We start from the raw sequence: 20572 nt of genomic DNA, 5'->3' as shown, positions 1-20572 counted from the left end.
TTGCGCTCTGTTTGTTCCATCTGTGCGCAAGTAACTGCCATTTGTCAACGTGAAATTACTGAAACCACGGTGGATAACCTCGTGTCTTGTAGAGCGTGTGAGCACTCTTATCCGCCACCCATAACGTTACGAAAAACAAGCAAACAAACACGGTAACGGTTATTATGTGTATTTGGCGTTTTTGGTATAGCTAAGTGGTTAAACCATTCGCTCGTCACGAACGGGTTCGATTCCCCACATATAATGTGGATGTAATGTGAAAAGCCCTTTTCTGGTGTCTCTTGCCATGATATTCCTGGACTGTTGTTAAAAGCAGCGTGAAACTGTATATAGGGCCGGGCGGGACAACTTAGGAATGGCAGCGAGTCCTAACTTGACACACAGATGGGAGCAAGCTACAAAGACATATTTTAAATCATTGGAAAGATCTCGAGGAGATGAACACAAAAAGTTCATTTGCCAGTGTGTTCACGTGTTAATAAGCTCACAAATTGGCTCTGAAAATGCATTTCTGAAGAAATTTCTGGCAGAATTTTTTTTCTGCAGAAATTTCTGGCAGAAATTGTTTTATTTCGCTACCAGAATTATCTTAATTTAACAAAATTAGAGAGTATAAGTAATGATACTGCTACGTGAGTGGTAGTTTCATGCTTATTCCAAGTAATAAGCACTTAGCGTGATCAACTGATCTGATATATTTGTTTCGCTACCAGAATTATCTTAGTTGAATAAGATTAAAAACAACCGTCATATAATTTAATATAGACTTTCTTTAAATGATGTCGTTTTCCCTGTTCAAAGCCCACTAGTACCAGTACCAGTATTGGTGTGCATTTTCTAATCCCATTAAGCCTACATTGTTTTTGTATGCGATATGGGTTGAAGGCGAATAGAGACGAAACCGGACATATACTACATACATACAATATAATAACAATGTAAGACGTGTGAGCCATAATGTGAATTCATCAACATGCCCGAAAAGACCAGCGGACCAGGTGAGATGATAAACAATACCTATGTCACAATGCATCAGTGTTCAAAGTGACAACACCCGCGAAAATGTAATTGCCTCGTTGAAACAATGATTTATGCCGAAGTGGCCACCGAGTTTTCACACCTGTTAATCCCATTCAAGAATGACTAATGTGGTACAATATCCCCTTTATATTTGTTATTCCTACCTTTTTTTAAACCAAGACCCTAGTGAGTGAATTATCGTCCCATCATGACAGAAGCTAGTGCGATAAGTTGATTGGCGTGTTTTCGTAACAAAGGCCAGTGGTTGAAATGTTAAATTGTATAAACGTGTCTGTGATGATGGCTGTTTATATCACTGTTCTAGTGTACCGTCGGCATATTATCAGTGTTTTTAAACAGGAATAGAAAGAACTATGTTGGTCACTCGTGGATTCGTACAAAATACAGCGTTAAGCAGTTTGAAAATATTCCAATCATTATGATTCATCCACCCACTTCTAAGCATACACAATAGAAGAAGTTGTTATCCATAAATATTATATATTGAAATGTTGGGTTTTGTACATACAGACCTTGAAACTGACAATCTGAGTCTGCACCCAGTTCCGTCCGTCCCAGTCTGCATATTATTGCAGCCCACAGACGTAATAACATGTCATGGGTACAGGAATCTCACCTGCCTGTCTGTGTAATTACATAATGTGACAGAGACAGACCCCAGGTGCACGAGCCATAAAGCAGTGGAGTTTGTTTACGGTGTATAGCCTGATAGGTGTTAAGTTGGTAAATGATTGAAGTTGAGTACTGCATATTGTCATTAGCAGACAAGCAGAGTGACAGGTGACAATAAACATACGGTGCGCTTTGTCTGTGACATAGACTGCTTGTCACAATCAATGTATTCTTTGTTTCCATATACATGATTTAAAACATTTCAGTTTTCAGACTGAACTATGAAATTAGCATTTCTAATACTACACATTATTTTTTTAAAAATTATACATGGGTTGCAAATATGCAGGTACTGTACCAGTGTATTGTTATTACTGCCGAATCAGGATGCTTGTAACCACAAGAAACATCTCTTGTTCTCCCACTTCGACCGCAACGATAATCACTTGTGTTTATACGAGTTCGAGTTGGCTTCCCGGTTCAAAATAATCACTGCACATGTGCTATGGGTGGTAAACCACCTTTTCCCCCTGCGCTGGGGAAGCGTTTTATTAATCGCGTTATTTTTCAACTTCATAACTTTATTTTTGCATTTTTGATAATTTGTTACCGAACCGATTCAGAATCTGCAAAGAACTGTTTTGTGTTGCATGTGACCTTGAACCGACAAGACTTACTGGTTATACTCTATAAAACGTCTATTGTCCATGCAGCACCAACTGGCATTGTTTCGGTGTATTCCCCGCGTGGCCGCTCCCTGGCTTGCGCAATTATTAATCGCGGTGCCCACTCAAGGACAACCGAACCGGAACGATGACCGCTTATAGAGACAACCTGATAAACCATCAATTAACAGGTGTGAAAACTCGGTGGCCACTTCGGCATAAATCATTGTTTCAACGAGGCAATTACATTTTCGCGGGTACTGTCACTTTGAACACTGATGCATTGTGACATAGGTATTGTTTATCATCTCACCTGGTCCGCTGGTCTCTTCGGGCATGTTGATGAATTCAAATTATGGCTCACACGTCTTACATTGTTATTATTGTATGTATGTAGTATATGTCCGGTTTCGTCTCTATTCGCCTTCAACCCATATCGCATACAAAAACAATGTAGGCTTATTGGGATTAGAAAATGCCCCCCGATACTGTTAAATTAATCTTGCACGACGTGAATCCACTAAGAAGTTACAACTGTGTTATAATGAAAAGGATGGGAATAATGCATAAGCCTTTTAAATTGTAAAAGCTATAATGAAATACGGTTAAATTCACACTGTAAAATACTCGTTTGTCTGGTACTAATAGGCTTTGAACAGGAAAAACGACATCATTTAAAGAAAGTCTATATTAAATTATATAACGATTGTGTTTAATCTTATTCAACTAAGATAATTCTGGTAGCGAAACAAATATATCAGATCAGTTGATCACGCTAAGTGCTTATTACTTGGAATAAGCATGAAACTACCACTCACGCAGCAGTATCATTACTTATACTCTCTAATTTTGTTAAATTAAGATAATTCTGGTAGCGAAATAAAACAATTTCTGCCAGAAATTTCTGCAGAAATGCATTTTCAGAACCAATTTGTGAGCTTATTAACACGTGAACACACTGGCAAATGAACTTTTCGTGTTCATCTCCTCGAGATCTTTCCAATGATATAAAATATGTCTTTGTAGCTTGCTCCCATCTGTGTGTCGCTGGCCATTCCTAAGTTGTCCCGCCCGGCCTTATATATTTCGGCAAATCTAACAGTCCCATGGAAACATCAAACTTGTTTCGCTACATAATAACTGTTGCCCACAGCTGCCGGAATTTATCAACTAGGTCCCAATTACGAAACCGCCCAAAACATTATTATATGTCCTATATATAATTAACATGTTAGTTACATGGTGATGATGTAGAGACTGACATGTGTCACGGCTTGATTTACCTTAGAGTACTGCCCGTGAAACCTAACTGCCTTAACCCAACAGCTTTTATTCTCCATGCCTCCGCGGTGTAGTGGTTAGCGAGTCCGACCGGAGAGAAAGAGGACGCTAGATCCGTGCCTGACGCTAGGAGTTAAAGGGTACAACAAGGACTGGTCGGTTCGGAGTCAGTATTATGTGTCTGGGTAGAGTATACGCTAGTTAGGTGTACATATATAGGCTCAGAAATTGCATTTTCGCAATTTCATTTTAAACTTAACCTCTGAAACCGGTTCAGTTCATCAGCAGTTTCGGAGAATGATTGGCATACGCACAGGTTAATCCGATTGGTTGAGCAATTCAGCACCAACCAATGGGAAACATGGATTGAAATGTATATCTTCCCATGCTCACGAGGTTGTCGTCACCAGTGTTTTCGTGGTGTGAGTAAGTGGTATCTTTGAGATTTGATGTATCAGCTATATAGCGGCGTTTCCGTATCGTCACTTCATCAGTTTCTTGGTGGAATACACGTCTGCTCCACTGCGTTGAGGTAGTCGTAAATCAAGGTACGTGCTCGACTCTAAAATTGCTTGTGCTTGATCCTTCTTTGATGTATTTGACGTTTTGTTACAGGGCACATTACTGAATTTCGTAACCACTCTTAGGGCGATAGGGTAGCCTAGTGGTTCAAGCGTTCGCTCGTTACGCTGACGGCCCGGGTTCAGTTTCCTTCATGAGTATGAGTGAAGGCCACTTCTGGTGTGCCCCCGCCATTGTGCTTTTGGAATATTGCTAGAAACGACGTAAAACACAACTCACTCATCCACTATTAACTCGTTAGGAGTGGGCGGTGCTGTACAGCAATACTCTCTCTGTAACACTTTACGCTATAATACAACGACTACCACTGCTGCTACTACTATTACTACTACTACTGTGACGACGACTGCTGCTACTACTACTACTACTACTTCTATGACGACGACTGCTTCTGCTGCTGCTACTACTACTACTACTACAACTTCTACGTCTAATGATAATATCAGAATGTAGTGATATTGGAGGAATATTGATAATTGCGATGTAAAAGTAAACTCACTCACTCTGATAATAATAATCGTAATATCGAATTAATCTTGCCAGTGAATGTCCGTCCTTGGCACAAAAACCGCCATTATGACATGGCTCGTTGCTTGTACCAATGTCCTCGTCATGCCTGTGTCTCTTTATCCCATTCATGACATGACCTTGAACAGGGGGTGATTAAAAATCATCCTTTAAACGTCTATGGAACAGGCCTATAACAGCCTGGGAAGAATGCCTGCTCATGAACCCGATCGTGTCCTCATCTCACTGTGTCCGCTGTGTTTGTTTAGGCTACTACTGCAGTCAACCATGGCTACAGGCAAAGGGTCAGTAATAGTCTGTTCCGAAACTACATCCACAGATTCGACAAAGTTACATTTTTTCATAAAGCCAGTAAATGTGCTGATGTCACTGACATGTCCGTACCTCATGACAGTAAGGTGACTGATAAAATGCAGAAACAGCACATTCGGTGTACAGATCTCGCCCTAGAAATGACTGCCATGCAAGTACCACGGTTTGGTACCTCCTGAGGTCTTGGCGCAGATCATTGTGCCCGGGTTCTCCAGCGAGTGCACATCCCTTCTGACACTCCGGAAAGTTCATGGTATGTTGAAGGGCCCTGAGCTGACCATAAACTTTACCAACCTGGCTATGTCTCTCTCTGTTGCATTTTTCATCCTAGTCTGTAAAACATAAAATAGTAATTTCATAAAGGACAGTTAATCCACGCCCAATGGTTGTTCCAACCTTGCAAAAGTAGTTTAGATGTTTGAAGACATTGAAAGTTGTCTAATACCTATGCTCTACTTAGAGCCTGTATTAAATCTAAACAAAATATAGCAGCCATGGTACACAGATTTCTATGAAAGAACTTTCAACAGAATCTTGTTTTCCGACCTCAGTGATCGACCTGGTTCCCATCCCGGGACACAGACAGAGATTGTGTTGTATCCTCACATAGGAATGGATAGATGCGACATCAGATCTGACCCAGTTATGGTTTCGTAAGCAGCTTTGCAAAATGGAATTACTCGTCAATCTAGGGTTAACAAACCCAAATTGTTTATGGAATTATGGTATCTCTGTACCCCAAAGCCTTCTCCACCCCACTCAGCCTTGTGGCTTTTTTGTCAACTGTGTCGTCTCTTTAAAAATAATGTAAGTGTATTAAACAATTACACGTTACATATACGCTGAAAAGACTGTTACATGATTCTCTCAAATTCGAGAGAGTACTTTTCCATTTCAGTTCAATAACCAGGATAACGTGCATGTAAGGCACACACTGTACTACTCCTGCCATGTAGCTCCCTAAAGAAACACGGAACCTCAACCGTGACAGAATGTTTTCCAGTTCAAGGCCTCTTGTATGAACATATAGATGTTTGTACTAGCCCTGCTTGACAGCGGTGTCAGCGACAATAGAGTCCTCACAATTAGACAGACAGCTGTAGAATAAGTGTTTTGTTGGATGGCTAGATTATGCCCATGCGTTAAACTGATAGATTCCGCCAGGTACCAAACCGGGGTTGCTCTTGACATATATCTCAGGTAGGTCCCGTCTCTCTCCATGTCACTGATCTCAGGAAGGCGTGAGTATGGTTTTGCATTGCTTTAAACAATATTCCGACAATATTGCGGCTAGGGACAACCAATATGGTTTTCACACATTGAACCCATATGGACAATCGGACCCGGGTCTTCATCGAGGTGACCATTAGGCCACCACACCGTCAGTCTCAGGGAAGACATCTCATAAGAACGTAAGATACTTATCGATGGCAGTTTCTTTATCACAATATGATGCGACGTTTCGGCGTCGGTTCTTAGCGGTTAATGTTCTTATGGCCTTTTGGTGGGGGAGTAGCTTAGTGGGCTAAAGCATTCTCTCGTCACGGCGAAGACCCGTGTTCGATTCCCCCCATGGATACAGCGTATGAAGTCCATTTCCGATTTACAACTGATCACGATTGTCGTACGAGGCGACTAACGGGATCGGGTGGTAGGGCTCCATGGCTTGGTCGACACGTCACTGCTTCCCAGTTGCGCAGATCGATCGATGCTGTTGCTGTTGATTACTTGGTTGTCTGGTCCAGAGTCGATTATTTACAGACCGCCGTCATATAGTTGGAATATTGCCAAGTGCGGCGTAAAACTAAACTCACTCACTATGCATATAAACATAATACATGTTCTTCCAAACTATAATTAGTGACTATAGTGCTAATGCAATGGGGCCTGGTAAGCAATACCAGAGTCAGCATGTGCAAGATGTGAGCTTGATAAGTTGCATATTTGTTGTTTGTATCTAATAATGGGACCGGGATAATTATCAAAATGTTATCATCAACCCGTGGTATTACAGAAGTTTCAGACATCTTCCTCAGATTCTCCAGCTAACCTTTGTTGGTCTTCTTACACCTTGTTCAGAAGGGTCAGTTATTTGTTAGGAGTCATAACATTTGGGGACACATGTCCTAGTGCTAGCAAGGGCAGTTGCAACTGGTCGTGTTCCTCGAATGAAACCAACGTTTGTAACATTTCTTCAATTGATAAGTCAACTTGCAAATATGATTTTGTTGTCCATTCTGTCATGGAATTTCGTTTATCTACTCTATTCTAACATTTGAAGTGATTTCGTCAATTTATAGCCAGGCTGTTACTGAGGTCGTTGTTTCTTGAAATCTGTACTCTGGGCGTTTTCAGAGTTGAGAGTTCTTCTTGAACTATGTGAATTAACTGCCTCTGATTGTCATGTCAGCAAATGTATTAATGGTTAATCGTATTCACATCTCCACCCGATACTACGTTAACAGGTTATAATGATCGTTTCTGCCTGGGATGCAGTCGGTTAAATTCTCCAGATATTTCATTGAGCCTCTTCAGTGTGAATTTTCCCCATTGCTTCATCGTGTAGAAAACATTTCGTGAGTGCGCCGTTTCAAAGCAGATTCTGGTACACTTGTAAAGCAGGAAATACATGAAGTTATCCATAAATATTGAAGAACATGTCAACTACAAGAGGACATTTCATGATATTTCATACTGCGTCTTTCATTTCTTTTTAAAGGCTATGGACGTTGTTGCATGACAAATGTATAAATTTCTCAACGCCTTCAGGCTTCTTAACACTTCAAAGTCTTTAAAATGCTTCTACTGTGATGTTAATTGTAGAACTCTTGTCAAATCGCTTTGCCTCAGGTGTTGCTGTGCAAGATGAAACAAGTTTACGAGGCATCTATTGTCAACTGTCTCAGCTGTTACAAATGCAACAATTCTGTCCACTGCTTTTTGTTTTCACTTCAAAATCATCAAAATAGCAGACAGAAGATGTATTATTATCTGTGGACGCGACTCTTTAATACATATACTACTAAAGAAAATAACGCAAACATTGTTCAATCAGCATGTTTTATCCCCTGACGAAGGGACAAGAAAAAGCACAGGAACGTCGTGAATAATAATATATAAGTTGACATCCATACTATTTTGTCTTATACGTGATTTTATCTAGTTGTAGACAAGATTTGAAGTGCCATTATATTTGATTCGGTACTGTTTCGCTCCAGCATTGATTGACTACATTATTCCTTGACTGGCAAATCCGCTTGTTCAGCAGTTTATGGGTTGCAGTAAAAGCCAACAAAACGTAGGAGACGACTATCAGTATATCATTATGTCATATTCACAGTAATTAGAAGCCGTGAAGAGCCGGGTTAGAATTGGTATTTAATCCCGGCGACTACCGGGATCTGTTGATCACATTGGTTGATGCTCGTACTGTTTATCATTGGTCCAGACTTGACGTTTTACAGACCGCCGCCATACAGAGGCAATACTAAGAAGAAAAAAAACAATTCAAAACATCACGTTATTTACAAGCCTCTTTTTGATCGGAATTCATCGAAAAGCTATCACCACTTAGGATTTGAGAAGATTTTAAATCCACCGGCCAAAAGTCCAGAAAAATCACAAACAAATGTCCCAACACCACTGCATTATCAGAGACAGGAACTCCACCCAAACTGCCTTTATCTTTCCTCAAACATTAACGGCGTTTTCCTGTTGTTGAGACAATTAATGTACCCCGTTTACAAACGAGTAACAAGCTCTTTATTATCCGCTTGGAATGCCGGACTGTTGGAATTTGGTACTTGGCGTTAACAACATTTACCCGCTTTTGGATATGTCCCAGCAATAAGAGGGCGTGGGGCACCCAGAAAAGAACTTCACATATTGCAGACATTAGCGCTTTCAAAACAGCAGTTTTCTCCAAATTACCAGTCAGTCGTAATTCAACTCCTGGCATCCAGTTGTCCATTGCTAATCACCAGTCTGTACGAGTAAAGTCTGTATTAGTAAAGTGTTATGACATGCCGTGTACTTCCCCGGTTATTTTAATATTATCACTATGTCATCCATTGTTGATGGCTGCAATATGCCGGACAGTCTACCGGACCACTTCATCTTGTCTTGGGAGACGTGTAATCCTAAATATGTGAAGCTCGACTTGGGTAAAGTTGTCGATTGTGACCATAGCTGTGCTTGTACACACAACTAGTATACTCCCAGTAAAATTACAAGTACTTTCTTGTAGGATTCAAGTATAACCAACATGTTAAACCAGGTTATAGTCAAAATTGAAACAGCTGAATTCGCAAGAAAACATTAATGGGTCATACAATGATTTTGTTAAGTTTATGCACAAAGAAATGGATATATGTGCTCTGGCTAAACCTTTTAGACAAGGGGGTAAAAAATGTAAACACAATGCTAAACCTCATTGGTGCCCAGAACTACAAATTTTGTGGGATAATGCTTGGTCAGCTCAGCGTCAATGATTGAATTGCAGGTCTCCAGGTAAGCGCTCTAACATGTTTCCGAAAGAAAACGTTTTGATAGAAAACTCCGTAAATATAAATGCTCTTATCAATTGGATGAGCAACGACGACTATTGGGTAAATGTAATGATAAAGATTCGCGCAGTTTTCGGAAAACAATCGGTAAATTAGGCATTGCTTCAGATCGTGGTAGTACTATCCCATGGGAGGTACTAAATGGTGTCGTGTCTGCCGACAAACTAACACTTCTTAACACGTGGAGACGTGACAACTGTTCGCTGTTTGAGTCTGACAACTCCTCTTGCTTTGATAATGCTCAGTTGCAGCGACTTCGAGGCGAAATGGACAACGGACGTTTGACACGGGCGACCTAGACAGACCCATAACATTGACGGAGGTCGTGTGTGCGGTCGCCCGTGCTAAACGTGGCAAGGCCACCGGTCCAGATTGTCTCCCTGCTGAAGCTCTAAAAAGTGGAACATGTGTTGATTTATTATTTGGACTGTTCACATTTTGCTTTGAAAACAATAAATGCCCGGGTATTTGGCGTACTAGCTTTATAAACCTGATCAAGAAAGAAGACCGATTGGGTATTTCATTGCTTTCAGTATACAGCAGTAAGACCCAAAATTTAGCGGTCACAGGAGAAATGGGTTGAACGACTTCTTTCTCTAAACAAAAAATTGAAATTATACGTTTTTGGCGTAAGCTCTGCAGCAATGAACCTAGTGCCATATGTAGATGGTCCAACACTTTTTCGAAATCTTGGAATAAAATTGTAGTTACTATTCTTAACAATTTAGATCTCCCTGTGGTGGACTTGTATAATATATCGAAAACGGAGCTTGTTATGTCTCACAGAGAGTACAATCTTTAGAAAAATACGTATTCCTCATTTCTACTCTAATCCCTGAGACTGTAGTTAGGCCGAACTAAGCTTAACAGCTGTTGGCTTTTCACATTTCAACTAGATTAATTGTAGAGATAAATGTGAAAAAAAATTCTGACAGTACTTTAGTTAAGACATTTGGGTCATACGTGGTCGCAAGTAAATTATAAACGTCGTAGAGTCTGGCAATATGGATGGGGTTGTTATGGTGGCATTAACCTCTCTTTCTTCTCAATTGCTCTAACGTAGCCGGGGTAATATGCTATCACGTCTTTCCGTCTATCACCATTAATCATTCAATGTCGTAATATAGACGGTTACAGTGCCATAAGCCTTAGAGAGTTGTCCCTGCTGTATCACTACATTACAATGTTGCATTTCTTAAAATCATTGCTTTGAACATTTACTTAAGTGCAATCCTAATGCTACTGATTCGTTATGGCATAAATGTTCGATAATATTCACCAGTTTTATTGATTGAATACGCATTTATCGTCTTTTTCTAACACCATTGTACACTGAAGTGAGTGACTGAGTTTACCTTCACGCTACTGTTAGCAACATTCCAGCAACACCACGGCTAGGGACATCAGTACTGGGCTTCACATACTGGGTGGTATTGTACGGGAACTCATTCATATGATAATGAATTCGTGACGTCAAAGGTCAGAAAGGTGAATGAATCTCTGATTCATCTAATGCGCTCATGCATTTTCTTTGAAACTCTTCCATAAAGGGAATGAGTGAGTGAGTTTAGCTTCACATCGCACTCAGAGAGCCTGACCACCCGATACCCTTAGTCGCCTTTTGCGACAAGCATAGTCGCCTTTAGTGGCAAGCATGGGATGCTGAAGACCTACTCCACTCCGGATCTCCACGGGTCTCATTGAAGGGAAATCAAGTCGAGTCGATGAATTGTTACGGTTAATAATTGCCGTGACAAAAGGTATAACAAATCGTCTCAGAACCAGCAGAATATAACACGGAATATCAGGCAAAATGATTGTTTCTCATGTGCAAAACATGAGTACAGCATGTGACTATAAAAGACCCAAATGAATCTCAGAATTTCATGCACGATCTTTGCAAGTACTGTACACGAAATGGGACGTCTCAACGCTGCCTATCGAAATCAGGCAATTGGACGATATTAAGCTGGCGATTCAAAGGGTGAGGTAGAAAAGATCTTCAACGTTCATCCCAGCATATTAACTCGATCGTGGATCGATTTCGTGAAACAAATTCGACAAATGAACGTGCAAGATCAGGAAGACCTACGGTCACCACACCTGCCAAAGATCGGTCCATCTGGGTAACCCACCTGCATGACCGCCGTAGTACCACCCGGGGCACAGCACCAGAACAGTTTGGAGCCCGAAGAGTGTCCGGTCAGATAATCAGGAACCATCTCTGAGAAGTAGGAATACATGCCAAAAGTCCAAAAGTTGCCCCCACCTTGACACGACTACACTGACGTCCACGAGTGAGATGATGTAACATGGTGCTGCCATGGAACCTGGCAAACTGGAGGTGCATATGGTTTAACGATGAATCCCGTTATCTCCCCAGGCGACGTGGTGGTAGAGGCCTTGCCTACAGACGACATCATGAACGTTTCGCTCCTAACTGCATCAGAAAATTGCACAAAATCGGTGGTGCGAGTGTTATGGTGTGGGGAGAGATCCCATACACCCGCAGATCGGAACTTGTACTTGTCCAAAGCAGTCTGATGGCCAATCGATACATCGACCAGATTCTCCGTCCGCACGTCCTTCACCTTGCTGACCGCCAACGGCATATACGTATAAAGAAGGAAAGGGATGTAACGCGCACGAATTTGTCAAACACCCCACTCTCGATTATGGGCGAATTCTGTGTGGGAAATTGTGGAAATACACAGCCGCGATTCTTACTGAAATAAAACCAGATAAATTCCCTTTCGAATAAATGCAAAAATATCAAGATTGGTGCGTTATGTACCGAGTAACTTTGCTTGGGACTCGGGAAAAGACAACGATTTGATTTGTACGCCCAAAACCTGCCTACGAACATCATCGCCGCTAGGAGAAGAAATACTAATATATAACTCACTTAATAACACCCGTTCGGCGAAAATGACTGGTCAAAAATAAAATACCAGTATTGGTTTTTATTTCGTGGCGCGATATATCGTGTTGGTGCAACTACACACCACAATCTCCAAAGCCCAACCATGGCGAAACGAACATCAGGTTCATACGTCCACCCTCATCTAAGATCTAGGGGTCACTGACTAATTATGCCACAGATCATAGTCCTCCGTGGAGCTAAATTCCCGCGTGCGTCCACCAACCAATCAGTGCGAGCGACACCACTCACTGGACCTATGAACGTCTGAGTTACCGATCAGGCCATGAGGTATAGTCGATTCAGACAAAGTCAAGACATATGCCCGGAAGTAAACAAATCTCAGGTTACAAACCAGCACAGAGTTGCAGAGTGAGTTTCTGATTGGATTGCGTTTTTTATTATTCCCACCTCTTTAACGTGCATCAATAATATCCAATCAGGGACTCGCTCCACTATTTGGTGCGGGTCTGTAACCTGAGATTTGTTTTCTTCCGGGCATATGTCCTGACTTTGTCCGAGAATGGGCGGTAAAATTTTTGAAAGCTTTAAATGGAAATAAAATCAGCAGGTAAGTGATACGCAAGCATGTCACTTCCTTTTGGTTTGTTTACAAACCCTTGGCCAATACGCACTTCCCTTTCAATAACGACCCATCAATTATTTCTCACAGGCTATTATCAAACTTTTGCAAACTGGAGGGACTCCGGAGGGACGCTCGCTGGACAAGATGGAGGCGAGTCAGCTTTAGCGCTGCAATTTCCAATGGAAGAGAAAACGTCCCGCGTGATGGGATTGGTGTCTTTTGGAAGATCAGTATCCAAAACCAAGTATCATTAGCTTATTTTTTGACTGCATTATATTCTTTATGTTTGGAATGCTATAAATACACGAATGCTTTAGATTTGCAGAGCACTTCATTTGTAAATAAAATCATTGAAGAATATTATTGTATGGCTCTTCAATTACTTAACTGTTATCTGACCACACGGTTGTTTGCCATGGGATTGTACTCCCCATCATCTTTGAATAATTCTTCCAAAAATTTGCCTGCTTCGAAGATTCTATCAGGATCCAAGTAAAAGAAAATTGAGGGTGTAGTCTTCCACCACTATGCACATTCATGCAGCGAAATGGTACCGTATTTGTGCCAACGTATTAATGTGCGGTTAATATGCCATCATTTTCAGGGATGTCGAACACTATTCGACAAGGGTAATTAACTAATCAGATTGCAGGAAACACTCACTGTTGGCTTACAAAATATAGATGAAGTTGTCATCCTTAATATTTGCCTGTTGCTTCTGGACCTATCACGCAAGTTCTTTCAAAACTGCTTCTGGCCGCATCTGGCTAGTTCTTTCAAAACTGCCTGTGGAATTATCAGCCATATTCTTTTGTCAGTCGTTTGCTACTATACAGACGAATGAATCGCGCCATACGAACAGCATGCCTCTCACCCAGTAGACGGGAAGAGATCAGTGACTGAGTTTAGTCTAATCCATTGTAGTTCTTACTTATGTAGTAAGTATAGAAGTAAACAGTGTATATCCGCTGCTACCCAGGAATTAACTTCACACTGCCTACTGCCCAGGCAGTACTATTCTGCTAATAGTATGGGTGAATGGGGTTTTACTCGTTACGAAACGTGAGGAGTGGTGGGGACTTATGACCTTGGTTAGTCGGAGAGTATAGACAACGCACATCACACTAGGGGACAGTGCTATCACGACTCGCGACCCTCTAGAGACGGTGCCATCACGACTCGCGACACTCTAGGGACAGTGCAATCACTACTCGCTACCCTCTAGGGACAGTGCTGTAACGACTCGCGACCCTCTAAGGACAGTGCAGTCACGACTCACGACCCTGTAGGTACAGTGCAATCACGACTCACGACCTTCTAGGTACAGTGCAATCACGATTCGCGACCCTCTAGGGACAGTGCGAAAATATTGCATAAAAAGCAACTGACGAGACCATTTGCATTATAATATAACTGCATGGGCAATGCTACAGGCTATAACAACAGATGATGTCACCTTCACGCAACCATAGTTTTGTTCCCAGTGAAATCCCCTCTACGCTCTGTGCTTTTAGCCAACATGCTTAAATCTTCCCTTTGCCTTGATGACATCCGTCATATGTTAATCCTATTTTTTTCGTGAGGGCCATATATTGTTTCCCCAGACCATAGCTGTCATGCCTGAGCGAACACCATCTCGAGCCTTGTTTCCACCAGTATAGGCTCTCCCAACTTTCTCTTTTGGCATGTTTGTGGTTAGGTGGCCAAGAAGTTAATAAAGACCACAAAAACATTCTTACATTTCTGACGAAAGCAGATTCGCTTGTACACGTGTGACTGTACTGTTTGTTTGATAATTCATCCTGAAGTACTACACCTGTAAGGCGCGGTCTGTAAGCAATCTAGTCTGGACCAGACAATCCAGTGACTGACATATGATCATTGTGATACGGTTACAGTGTTTATGAATCGCTGTCACAATGTGATGATACCAGGTATTTCCGAAATGATGAGTGTATCTTGCCTCAACGACGGGGCCCTTCATAAACATATGCAAAGTCTAGTAAGCTGTTCACCTGAACCTATTGCTCGAGGAAGAACGTTACAAGTCAAAATGGGGAACAGCATCGGACATCATGTGTGTCACTGATACATCACATTTTGAAATGCGCTCCACTTGTCTACCATAAAACATTCTCAAAGCTGTACTGTGGTCTTGAATGTTGTTACAACTACTTGGTAAAAGACATGCAACGCTCTTTGAAATTTTGTTAAAAACGGCATGATCGACTGTACCTCAACATTTGTGAGATGTAAATACCAAAGGCTGGATTTGCTTAATTATTGCTCCACGTGAATCTAGTTGACAATTGGAGAATAAGAAGTGGAGTCTGTTTGTGATACAGCCTTGTGGAGAAATTTCTTTTTTTACTCTGAATCTAAGGCGTGCGGTTATCACGCCGAAGACCCGGGTTCGATTCCACATACGTGTAAGGATATGAAGCCGATATCATGTGCAACCACCTTGATGTTTCTGGAATATTTCTTTTAGCGGCATCAAACAAAACTCTCTCACCCAGACTGGCTAGGGGTTTACTTTCTTTTAGAAAAACAGTGCACCATCCCCTTACTAACAAGGGATACATACAGTTGCATTCCCGTTGCTGCTTTTCTGTTGCATCTGGATGAACCACCTGGTTAATCTAATTATCCTTTGACGATTTATGAATAGTTTTCATTTTCGTAAGCAAAATTATAAGGCAAAATGATGAGCCTTTATACCAAGTATGATTTGGGGAAAGGTTTACAAAGCAAGATGTCTGAGACGTGGCTTCTAAGATGTTTCGCTGAAACATCAAAGGCGCCAACAGTATTTTATCAGACCATAATGTTCACTTTTTGCGTTACGTCAAAATGCGTTGGCGTCACTTCGACATTTTAGTGTGCCCCCTCGTAATCGAACACTTTTGCATTACGTCACAATGTAACCGACGTCACGATGCATGTCATTTTTCATCGGCACGTTCAGACTCCCACAATAAACTACTCCTTTGCATCGTGTTTCTTGGTTTGCAGTCGCTTCACTCAGCTACCTTCACTTGGGGAAACATTACGTTTATGTTTTTCTACAGATAGAATGTGGCAGTTCGACTCAGTTCAACAGCGGCATGGTAACGTTCGCAATGTTTACATTCACACAATGTCGTGTGACTAGCTCCAGCTGGATGAATTGATCTAAACTTACGTTCATAGTAAAACATCTAAACCATCAGATGCTTGATTTGATTTAGGGCAATAGGTAGGGCAATGCAGGACATGTTATGGACGTGCAACTTCATTCACCTGATGTAGGGACAAGTATAAGCCCCGAAATGTCGTGTGTAAATAATATAGAAGTTGCACATCCATAAGAAGTGTCTTGTAGGTAAAACATATTTAAGCAATACAGTTCACTTTACCACCATATGTGGTGTAATAAAGCACACGCTTGCCCATAACTATTTAAAAGAGCGCCCGAGTGTTTTAGCGTTATGACAGTTCAGGACAAAAGTGTGCTTTTTTACACTATACACTTGTATCAATATGTTTTATTTTGGTATTAAACTTCCTCAGTAAAGTACAGATACTATACGTCAAACATCGTCTTAGCAGTTTTCTTGCATTGGAATTCTGTGATTATGTGTTGTCTAAGCATAACGATGCCATGCTGTTAGCTCTCAGTGAGAGCATGTTGCCTGGTCACCATGCTGGCGTGTTCATTTGTTTTAGTGATCAAGTCGCCATGATGACATATTGATTGGTCACCATGATGGTCCACCGCAATACAGGTGGAATGAGAATAAGAACTGACGTTTATCATTATTGACATTGATTATTAAAACAAATCTTCGTCTACTTTCAGGATGTCAACTATTGCTGTTCTTCAGATGTACGTGGGCAACATTTTCAAGTATGTCCGTGAAGTATCTACCCTTGAGAATGCCGGTGTTGTCTTCCTAGCATCAGCATCTATACTGACATTCATGCACAGGATGTTGTATGGGACCAGATCTCCTCCTGGTCCTTGGGGACTACCCATTGTAGGCCATCTGCTTCTTCTCGGTAAAACGCCATATCATACTTTTATGAAAATGAGAAAAATCTATGGAGATCTGGTTAAATTACAGTTTGGAGCATGGCCAACTGTAGTGATTCACGGGAAGCTCATCAAAGAAGCACTTTGTACCAAGGGTGATGCTTTCTCTGGTCGACCACAGTTCTTCTCAGCAGTATCCGTTCAAAACGGTAAAAGTTTATCTTTTGGAAAATTCGACATGTCCTGGAAACTGCACAGGCGTATTGCAAATAAATCCTTCCAAGAATTTGCAAACGCAAGAAAAAATCCCGTCGAGGAAATCATATGCGAGGAGGTTAGTAATATGCTGGAGGAATTCGAGGGATATAACGGACAGACCTTTAATCCACACGATCACGTTTACATTGCAATGGGCAGTGTGATATATCAGATATGTTACGGAAGAAAAGGCAATGTCAGAGCAGACAAGGACTTCTGCGAGTACATTCTACACACCCAGGACTTCTCTACGTTTGTTACTGCTGGGAATCCAGTTGATTTTTTCCCATGGTTGAGGCACTTTATGAAGAAGAGAGTGAGGCAGTTCAAAGATCTTCTTTCAAAAGGGCATCTCATCCGCAGAAAGAGAATTCGGGATCACCTGGAAACATTTTCTTCTGATAATCTTCGGGATGTCACAGACAGTCTTATCAGCGAGTCAAAACAGCTAACAGAAACGGACAAGGCAAATGGTATGAGTGAAGAACGGCTTCAGGACACGATCGGAGATCTGTTTGCTGCTGGGTTCGATACAGTGGCTACTACGACTATGTGGACTATCCTCCTTCTTGCAAAGACTCCACGAGTCCAGAAGAAAATACAAGATGAAATTGACAATGTTGTAGGTATGTCCAGACGTCCAACACTGGCTGATAGACGTAATATGGTGTACACCGAAGCAACCATTCATGAAATTCTAAGAATCATCAACCTCACACCATTGTCCACACCTCATGCAACGACTGAGGATGTTGAACTGTCTGGTTACATCATCAAGAAGGATACTCTGGTTTTTCTCAATCTCTTTTCACTGAGTCACGATCCAGAGGTCTGGGGAGACCCTGATGTGTTCCGACCAGAGCGGTTCCTGAAGGAAGATGGTCAGATCGACACCCGTCTCTTGGATATGTACCTCCCTTTTTCAGCAGGACGTCGACGATGCTTGGGGGAATTCCTGGCAAGGATAGAGCTCTTCTTAATTATATCAGGTTTCCTTCAAAGATGTACCTTCGTCAAGCCTAAAGATGTGAAAGAGTACACCATGGAATGCGCCTATGGGTTGAACCAGAAACCTCTTCCCTACTCAGTAGACGTCCAATTTAGGATGTAAAACGCCTTTCTTCTGAATATACCAGTCTTACAGGTCATGGAGGTTTTCTCCAAACCCGTGCGTGAGCCTAAAGATGTCCACAATAACATCATCGATCCAGGTCACATCGATGACATTGATTCAGATTCATCATTGTCACAAGTCGAGTTCAAGTCCTGTAAATTGGAGTGTGTGCATCATTAGTCTCAGCTACCATATCCAGTTAGCTTCACTTCCTAACTCATCAAATTGTCATAATCATTATATCGAATACCATTACCCTTAACACAAATTTGTCGTATTCTGATTAGTCAATAACCAGAGTATACAAAACTATGATGTACTAATGACCTTAACCCTAGATTGAATGGTGATGCCAAACGGCTGATCGCTTCAAAATCTTAGAATTTTTTCTACAATTACGAGCATAAACAGAGCATTAGAATTGTTGCCATAATTTCTAAATTGTTTGTGTCAATATATGTATAAAAAATAAAGTGTTTCTGTATTTCACTTTTTGTCGTTTAAGAAAACGTCAAATTCGATCTATTTTATCCAAAATTACGCCAACCCGAGTTATCTCTCTTCATGCATGTTCAGGAAATAGCATGGCAAAACGTTAAAGTGTTGTTTAATGTAATGCTAAGCTAAATTTAAAAAATTTTAAGGGTAATAAATTCGTCACACGGATTTTGAAAGGATGTCCGGGACTATGAGACCCTTGTAAATTCCGTATTTCCCTCTGCCGCGTCTTAGTCTCAGTCCCGTACACCCTTTCAAAACATTGTACATAAAATAGCTCTGTGTCTATTATGTGCTCATGTTATTTTTAATTGTCCAAAGTCTCAATAAAATGTAACAGCATTATGTGACAGGCCTTCTTTGTACGGACCAAAATCTTGATGAATCCATTAGCCGTACAGAACCTTTGGCGTTCTTCACACCGTAATCTGACATATTTGAAAGTGGCCGAAATATTGTTAATGTCCACACTACTTGCTCAAGGTAAAACGGCCATCTGTCCTTTGTCTGCTGAGACAGGTAGGCAACCAGAAAGGTAACTGCTACACGAAAGCCACACGTACGGTGGACATGTTCATCCTTTGATCAACCTTTAATATACTATGGTCTGTTGGTTTGCCATTTGTGTTGTTTCACACCTCTCTCAGCAATATTCCACATATAGGGCGTCAGCAGATGATGGGATCTGGACCTTCTATTTCAGTAATCAGCATCGATCAATGCAACTGGGATACAATGCTTTGTGTCAACCAATTCAGCGAGTCTGTGCTCCTGATCCCATTAGTCACCTCTTGCAGTAAGCATTGGTTGGAAAAGATCAATGCTAACCCAGATCTTCATGGTTGATATGATTATAATTTTTCCGTTGATCTTACGATATTCGCGAGTTTGTCTCTTGAGGCATATATGCAGCTACAACGATACAAATTAATCCATACACCAAAGCCATGCTTTATTGGAAAGGGAAGATAAAATGGGGCATATCTGCCCTCTCAGCATCACAACCAAAAACCATTATAACAAATACTATAGAACGCATACCAAGAAAAAAATTCCAAGAGAAAAGTAATTTCATTACAGTTAAGTTCAGTAAGTCATATGAGTCAGAAGTGAATAACTGTGTCTCAATATCCATCGGGCTTGCACGGGAGGGCTGGAACACGAGAGCAAAGTGGCAGGTTAAGTAAGGGAATCGCATCACGCATTTGTCACTGATGTGTCAAGCTGAATCCATGCTCAAGCAGTTTCTGAACCAGGGTCGGACGACGTTCCTTTTGTAGTGGTAAGTCGAGAATGCGTCTTTGTACCTCGGATGACAGTTGCGTTCAACGTTGGCAATTTGACCTGAATTTCTGAAGACTGATACGTAACTGTCACTATTGTCACCAAGGTTTGTTAAAAAGGCCCCATTGATCTCTTATGCGGGATTATGGTGTGCAAAGATGAAAATTCGATTGTTTTGACCTAACTGTACCTGGTGTTTAGTAGATCCTAAAACAATTGTGGCAAATCCTTAGAGTGTTTGAGTATTCACTTGGTCACTTTCCAATAATTTCTGTTAAATTAGGGAAAATCCGATATTTATAATGCTTACT

General features: G+C 41.2%; 1 pseudogene; it reads left to right on the top strand.

The window, feature by feature from the left end:
* Positions 1–3974: 3974 nt before the first annotated feature.
* Positions 3975–19322, top strand: LOC137288068 (cytochrome P450 1A1 pseudogene; annotated as a pseudogene).
* Positions 19323–20572: the final 1250 nt, after the last annotated feature.

The sequence above is a fragment of the Haliotis asinina genome, chromosome 1 (genome assembly GCF_037392515.1).
Source record: "Haliotis asinina isolate JCU_RB_2024 chromosome 1, JCU_Hal_asi_v2, whole genome shotgun sequence".
NCBI classification, from domain to species: Eukaryota; Metazoa; Mollusca; class Gastropoda; order Lepetellida; family Haliotidae; genus Haliotis; species Haliotis asinina.
The sequence above is the reverse complement of the archived record's forward strand: the minus strand, read 5'-3'. Positions and strand labels throughout refer to the sequence as shown.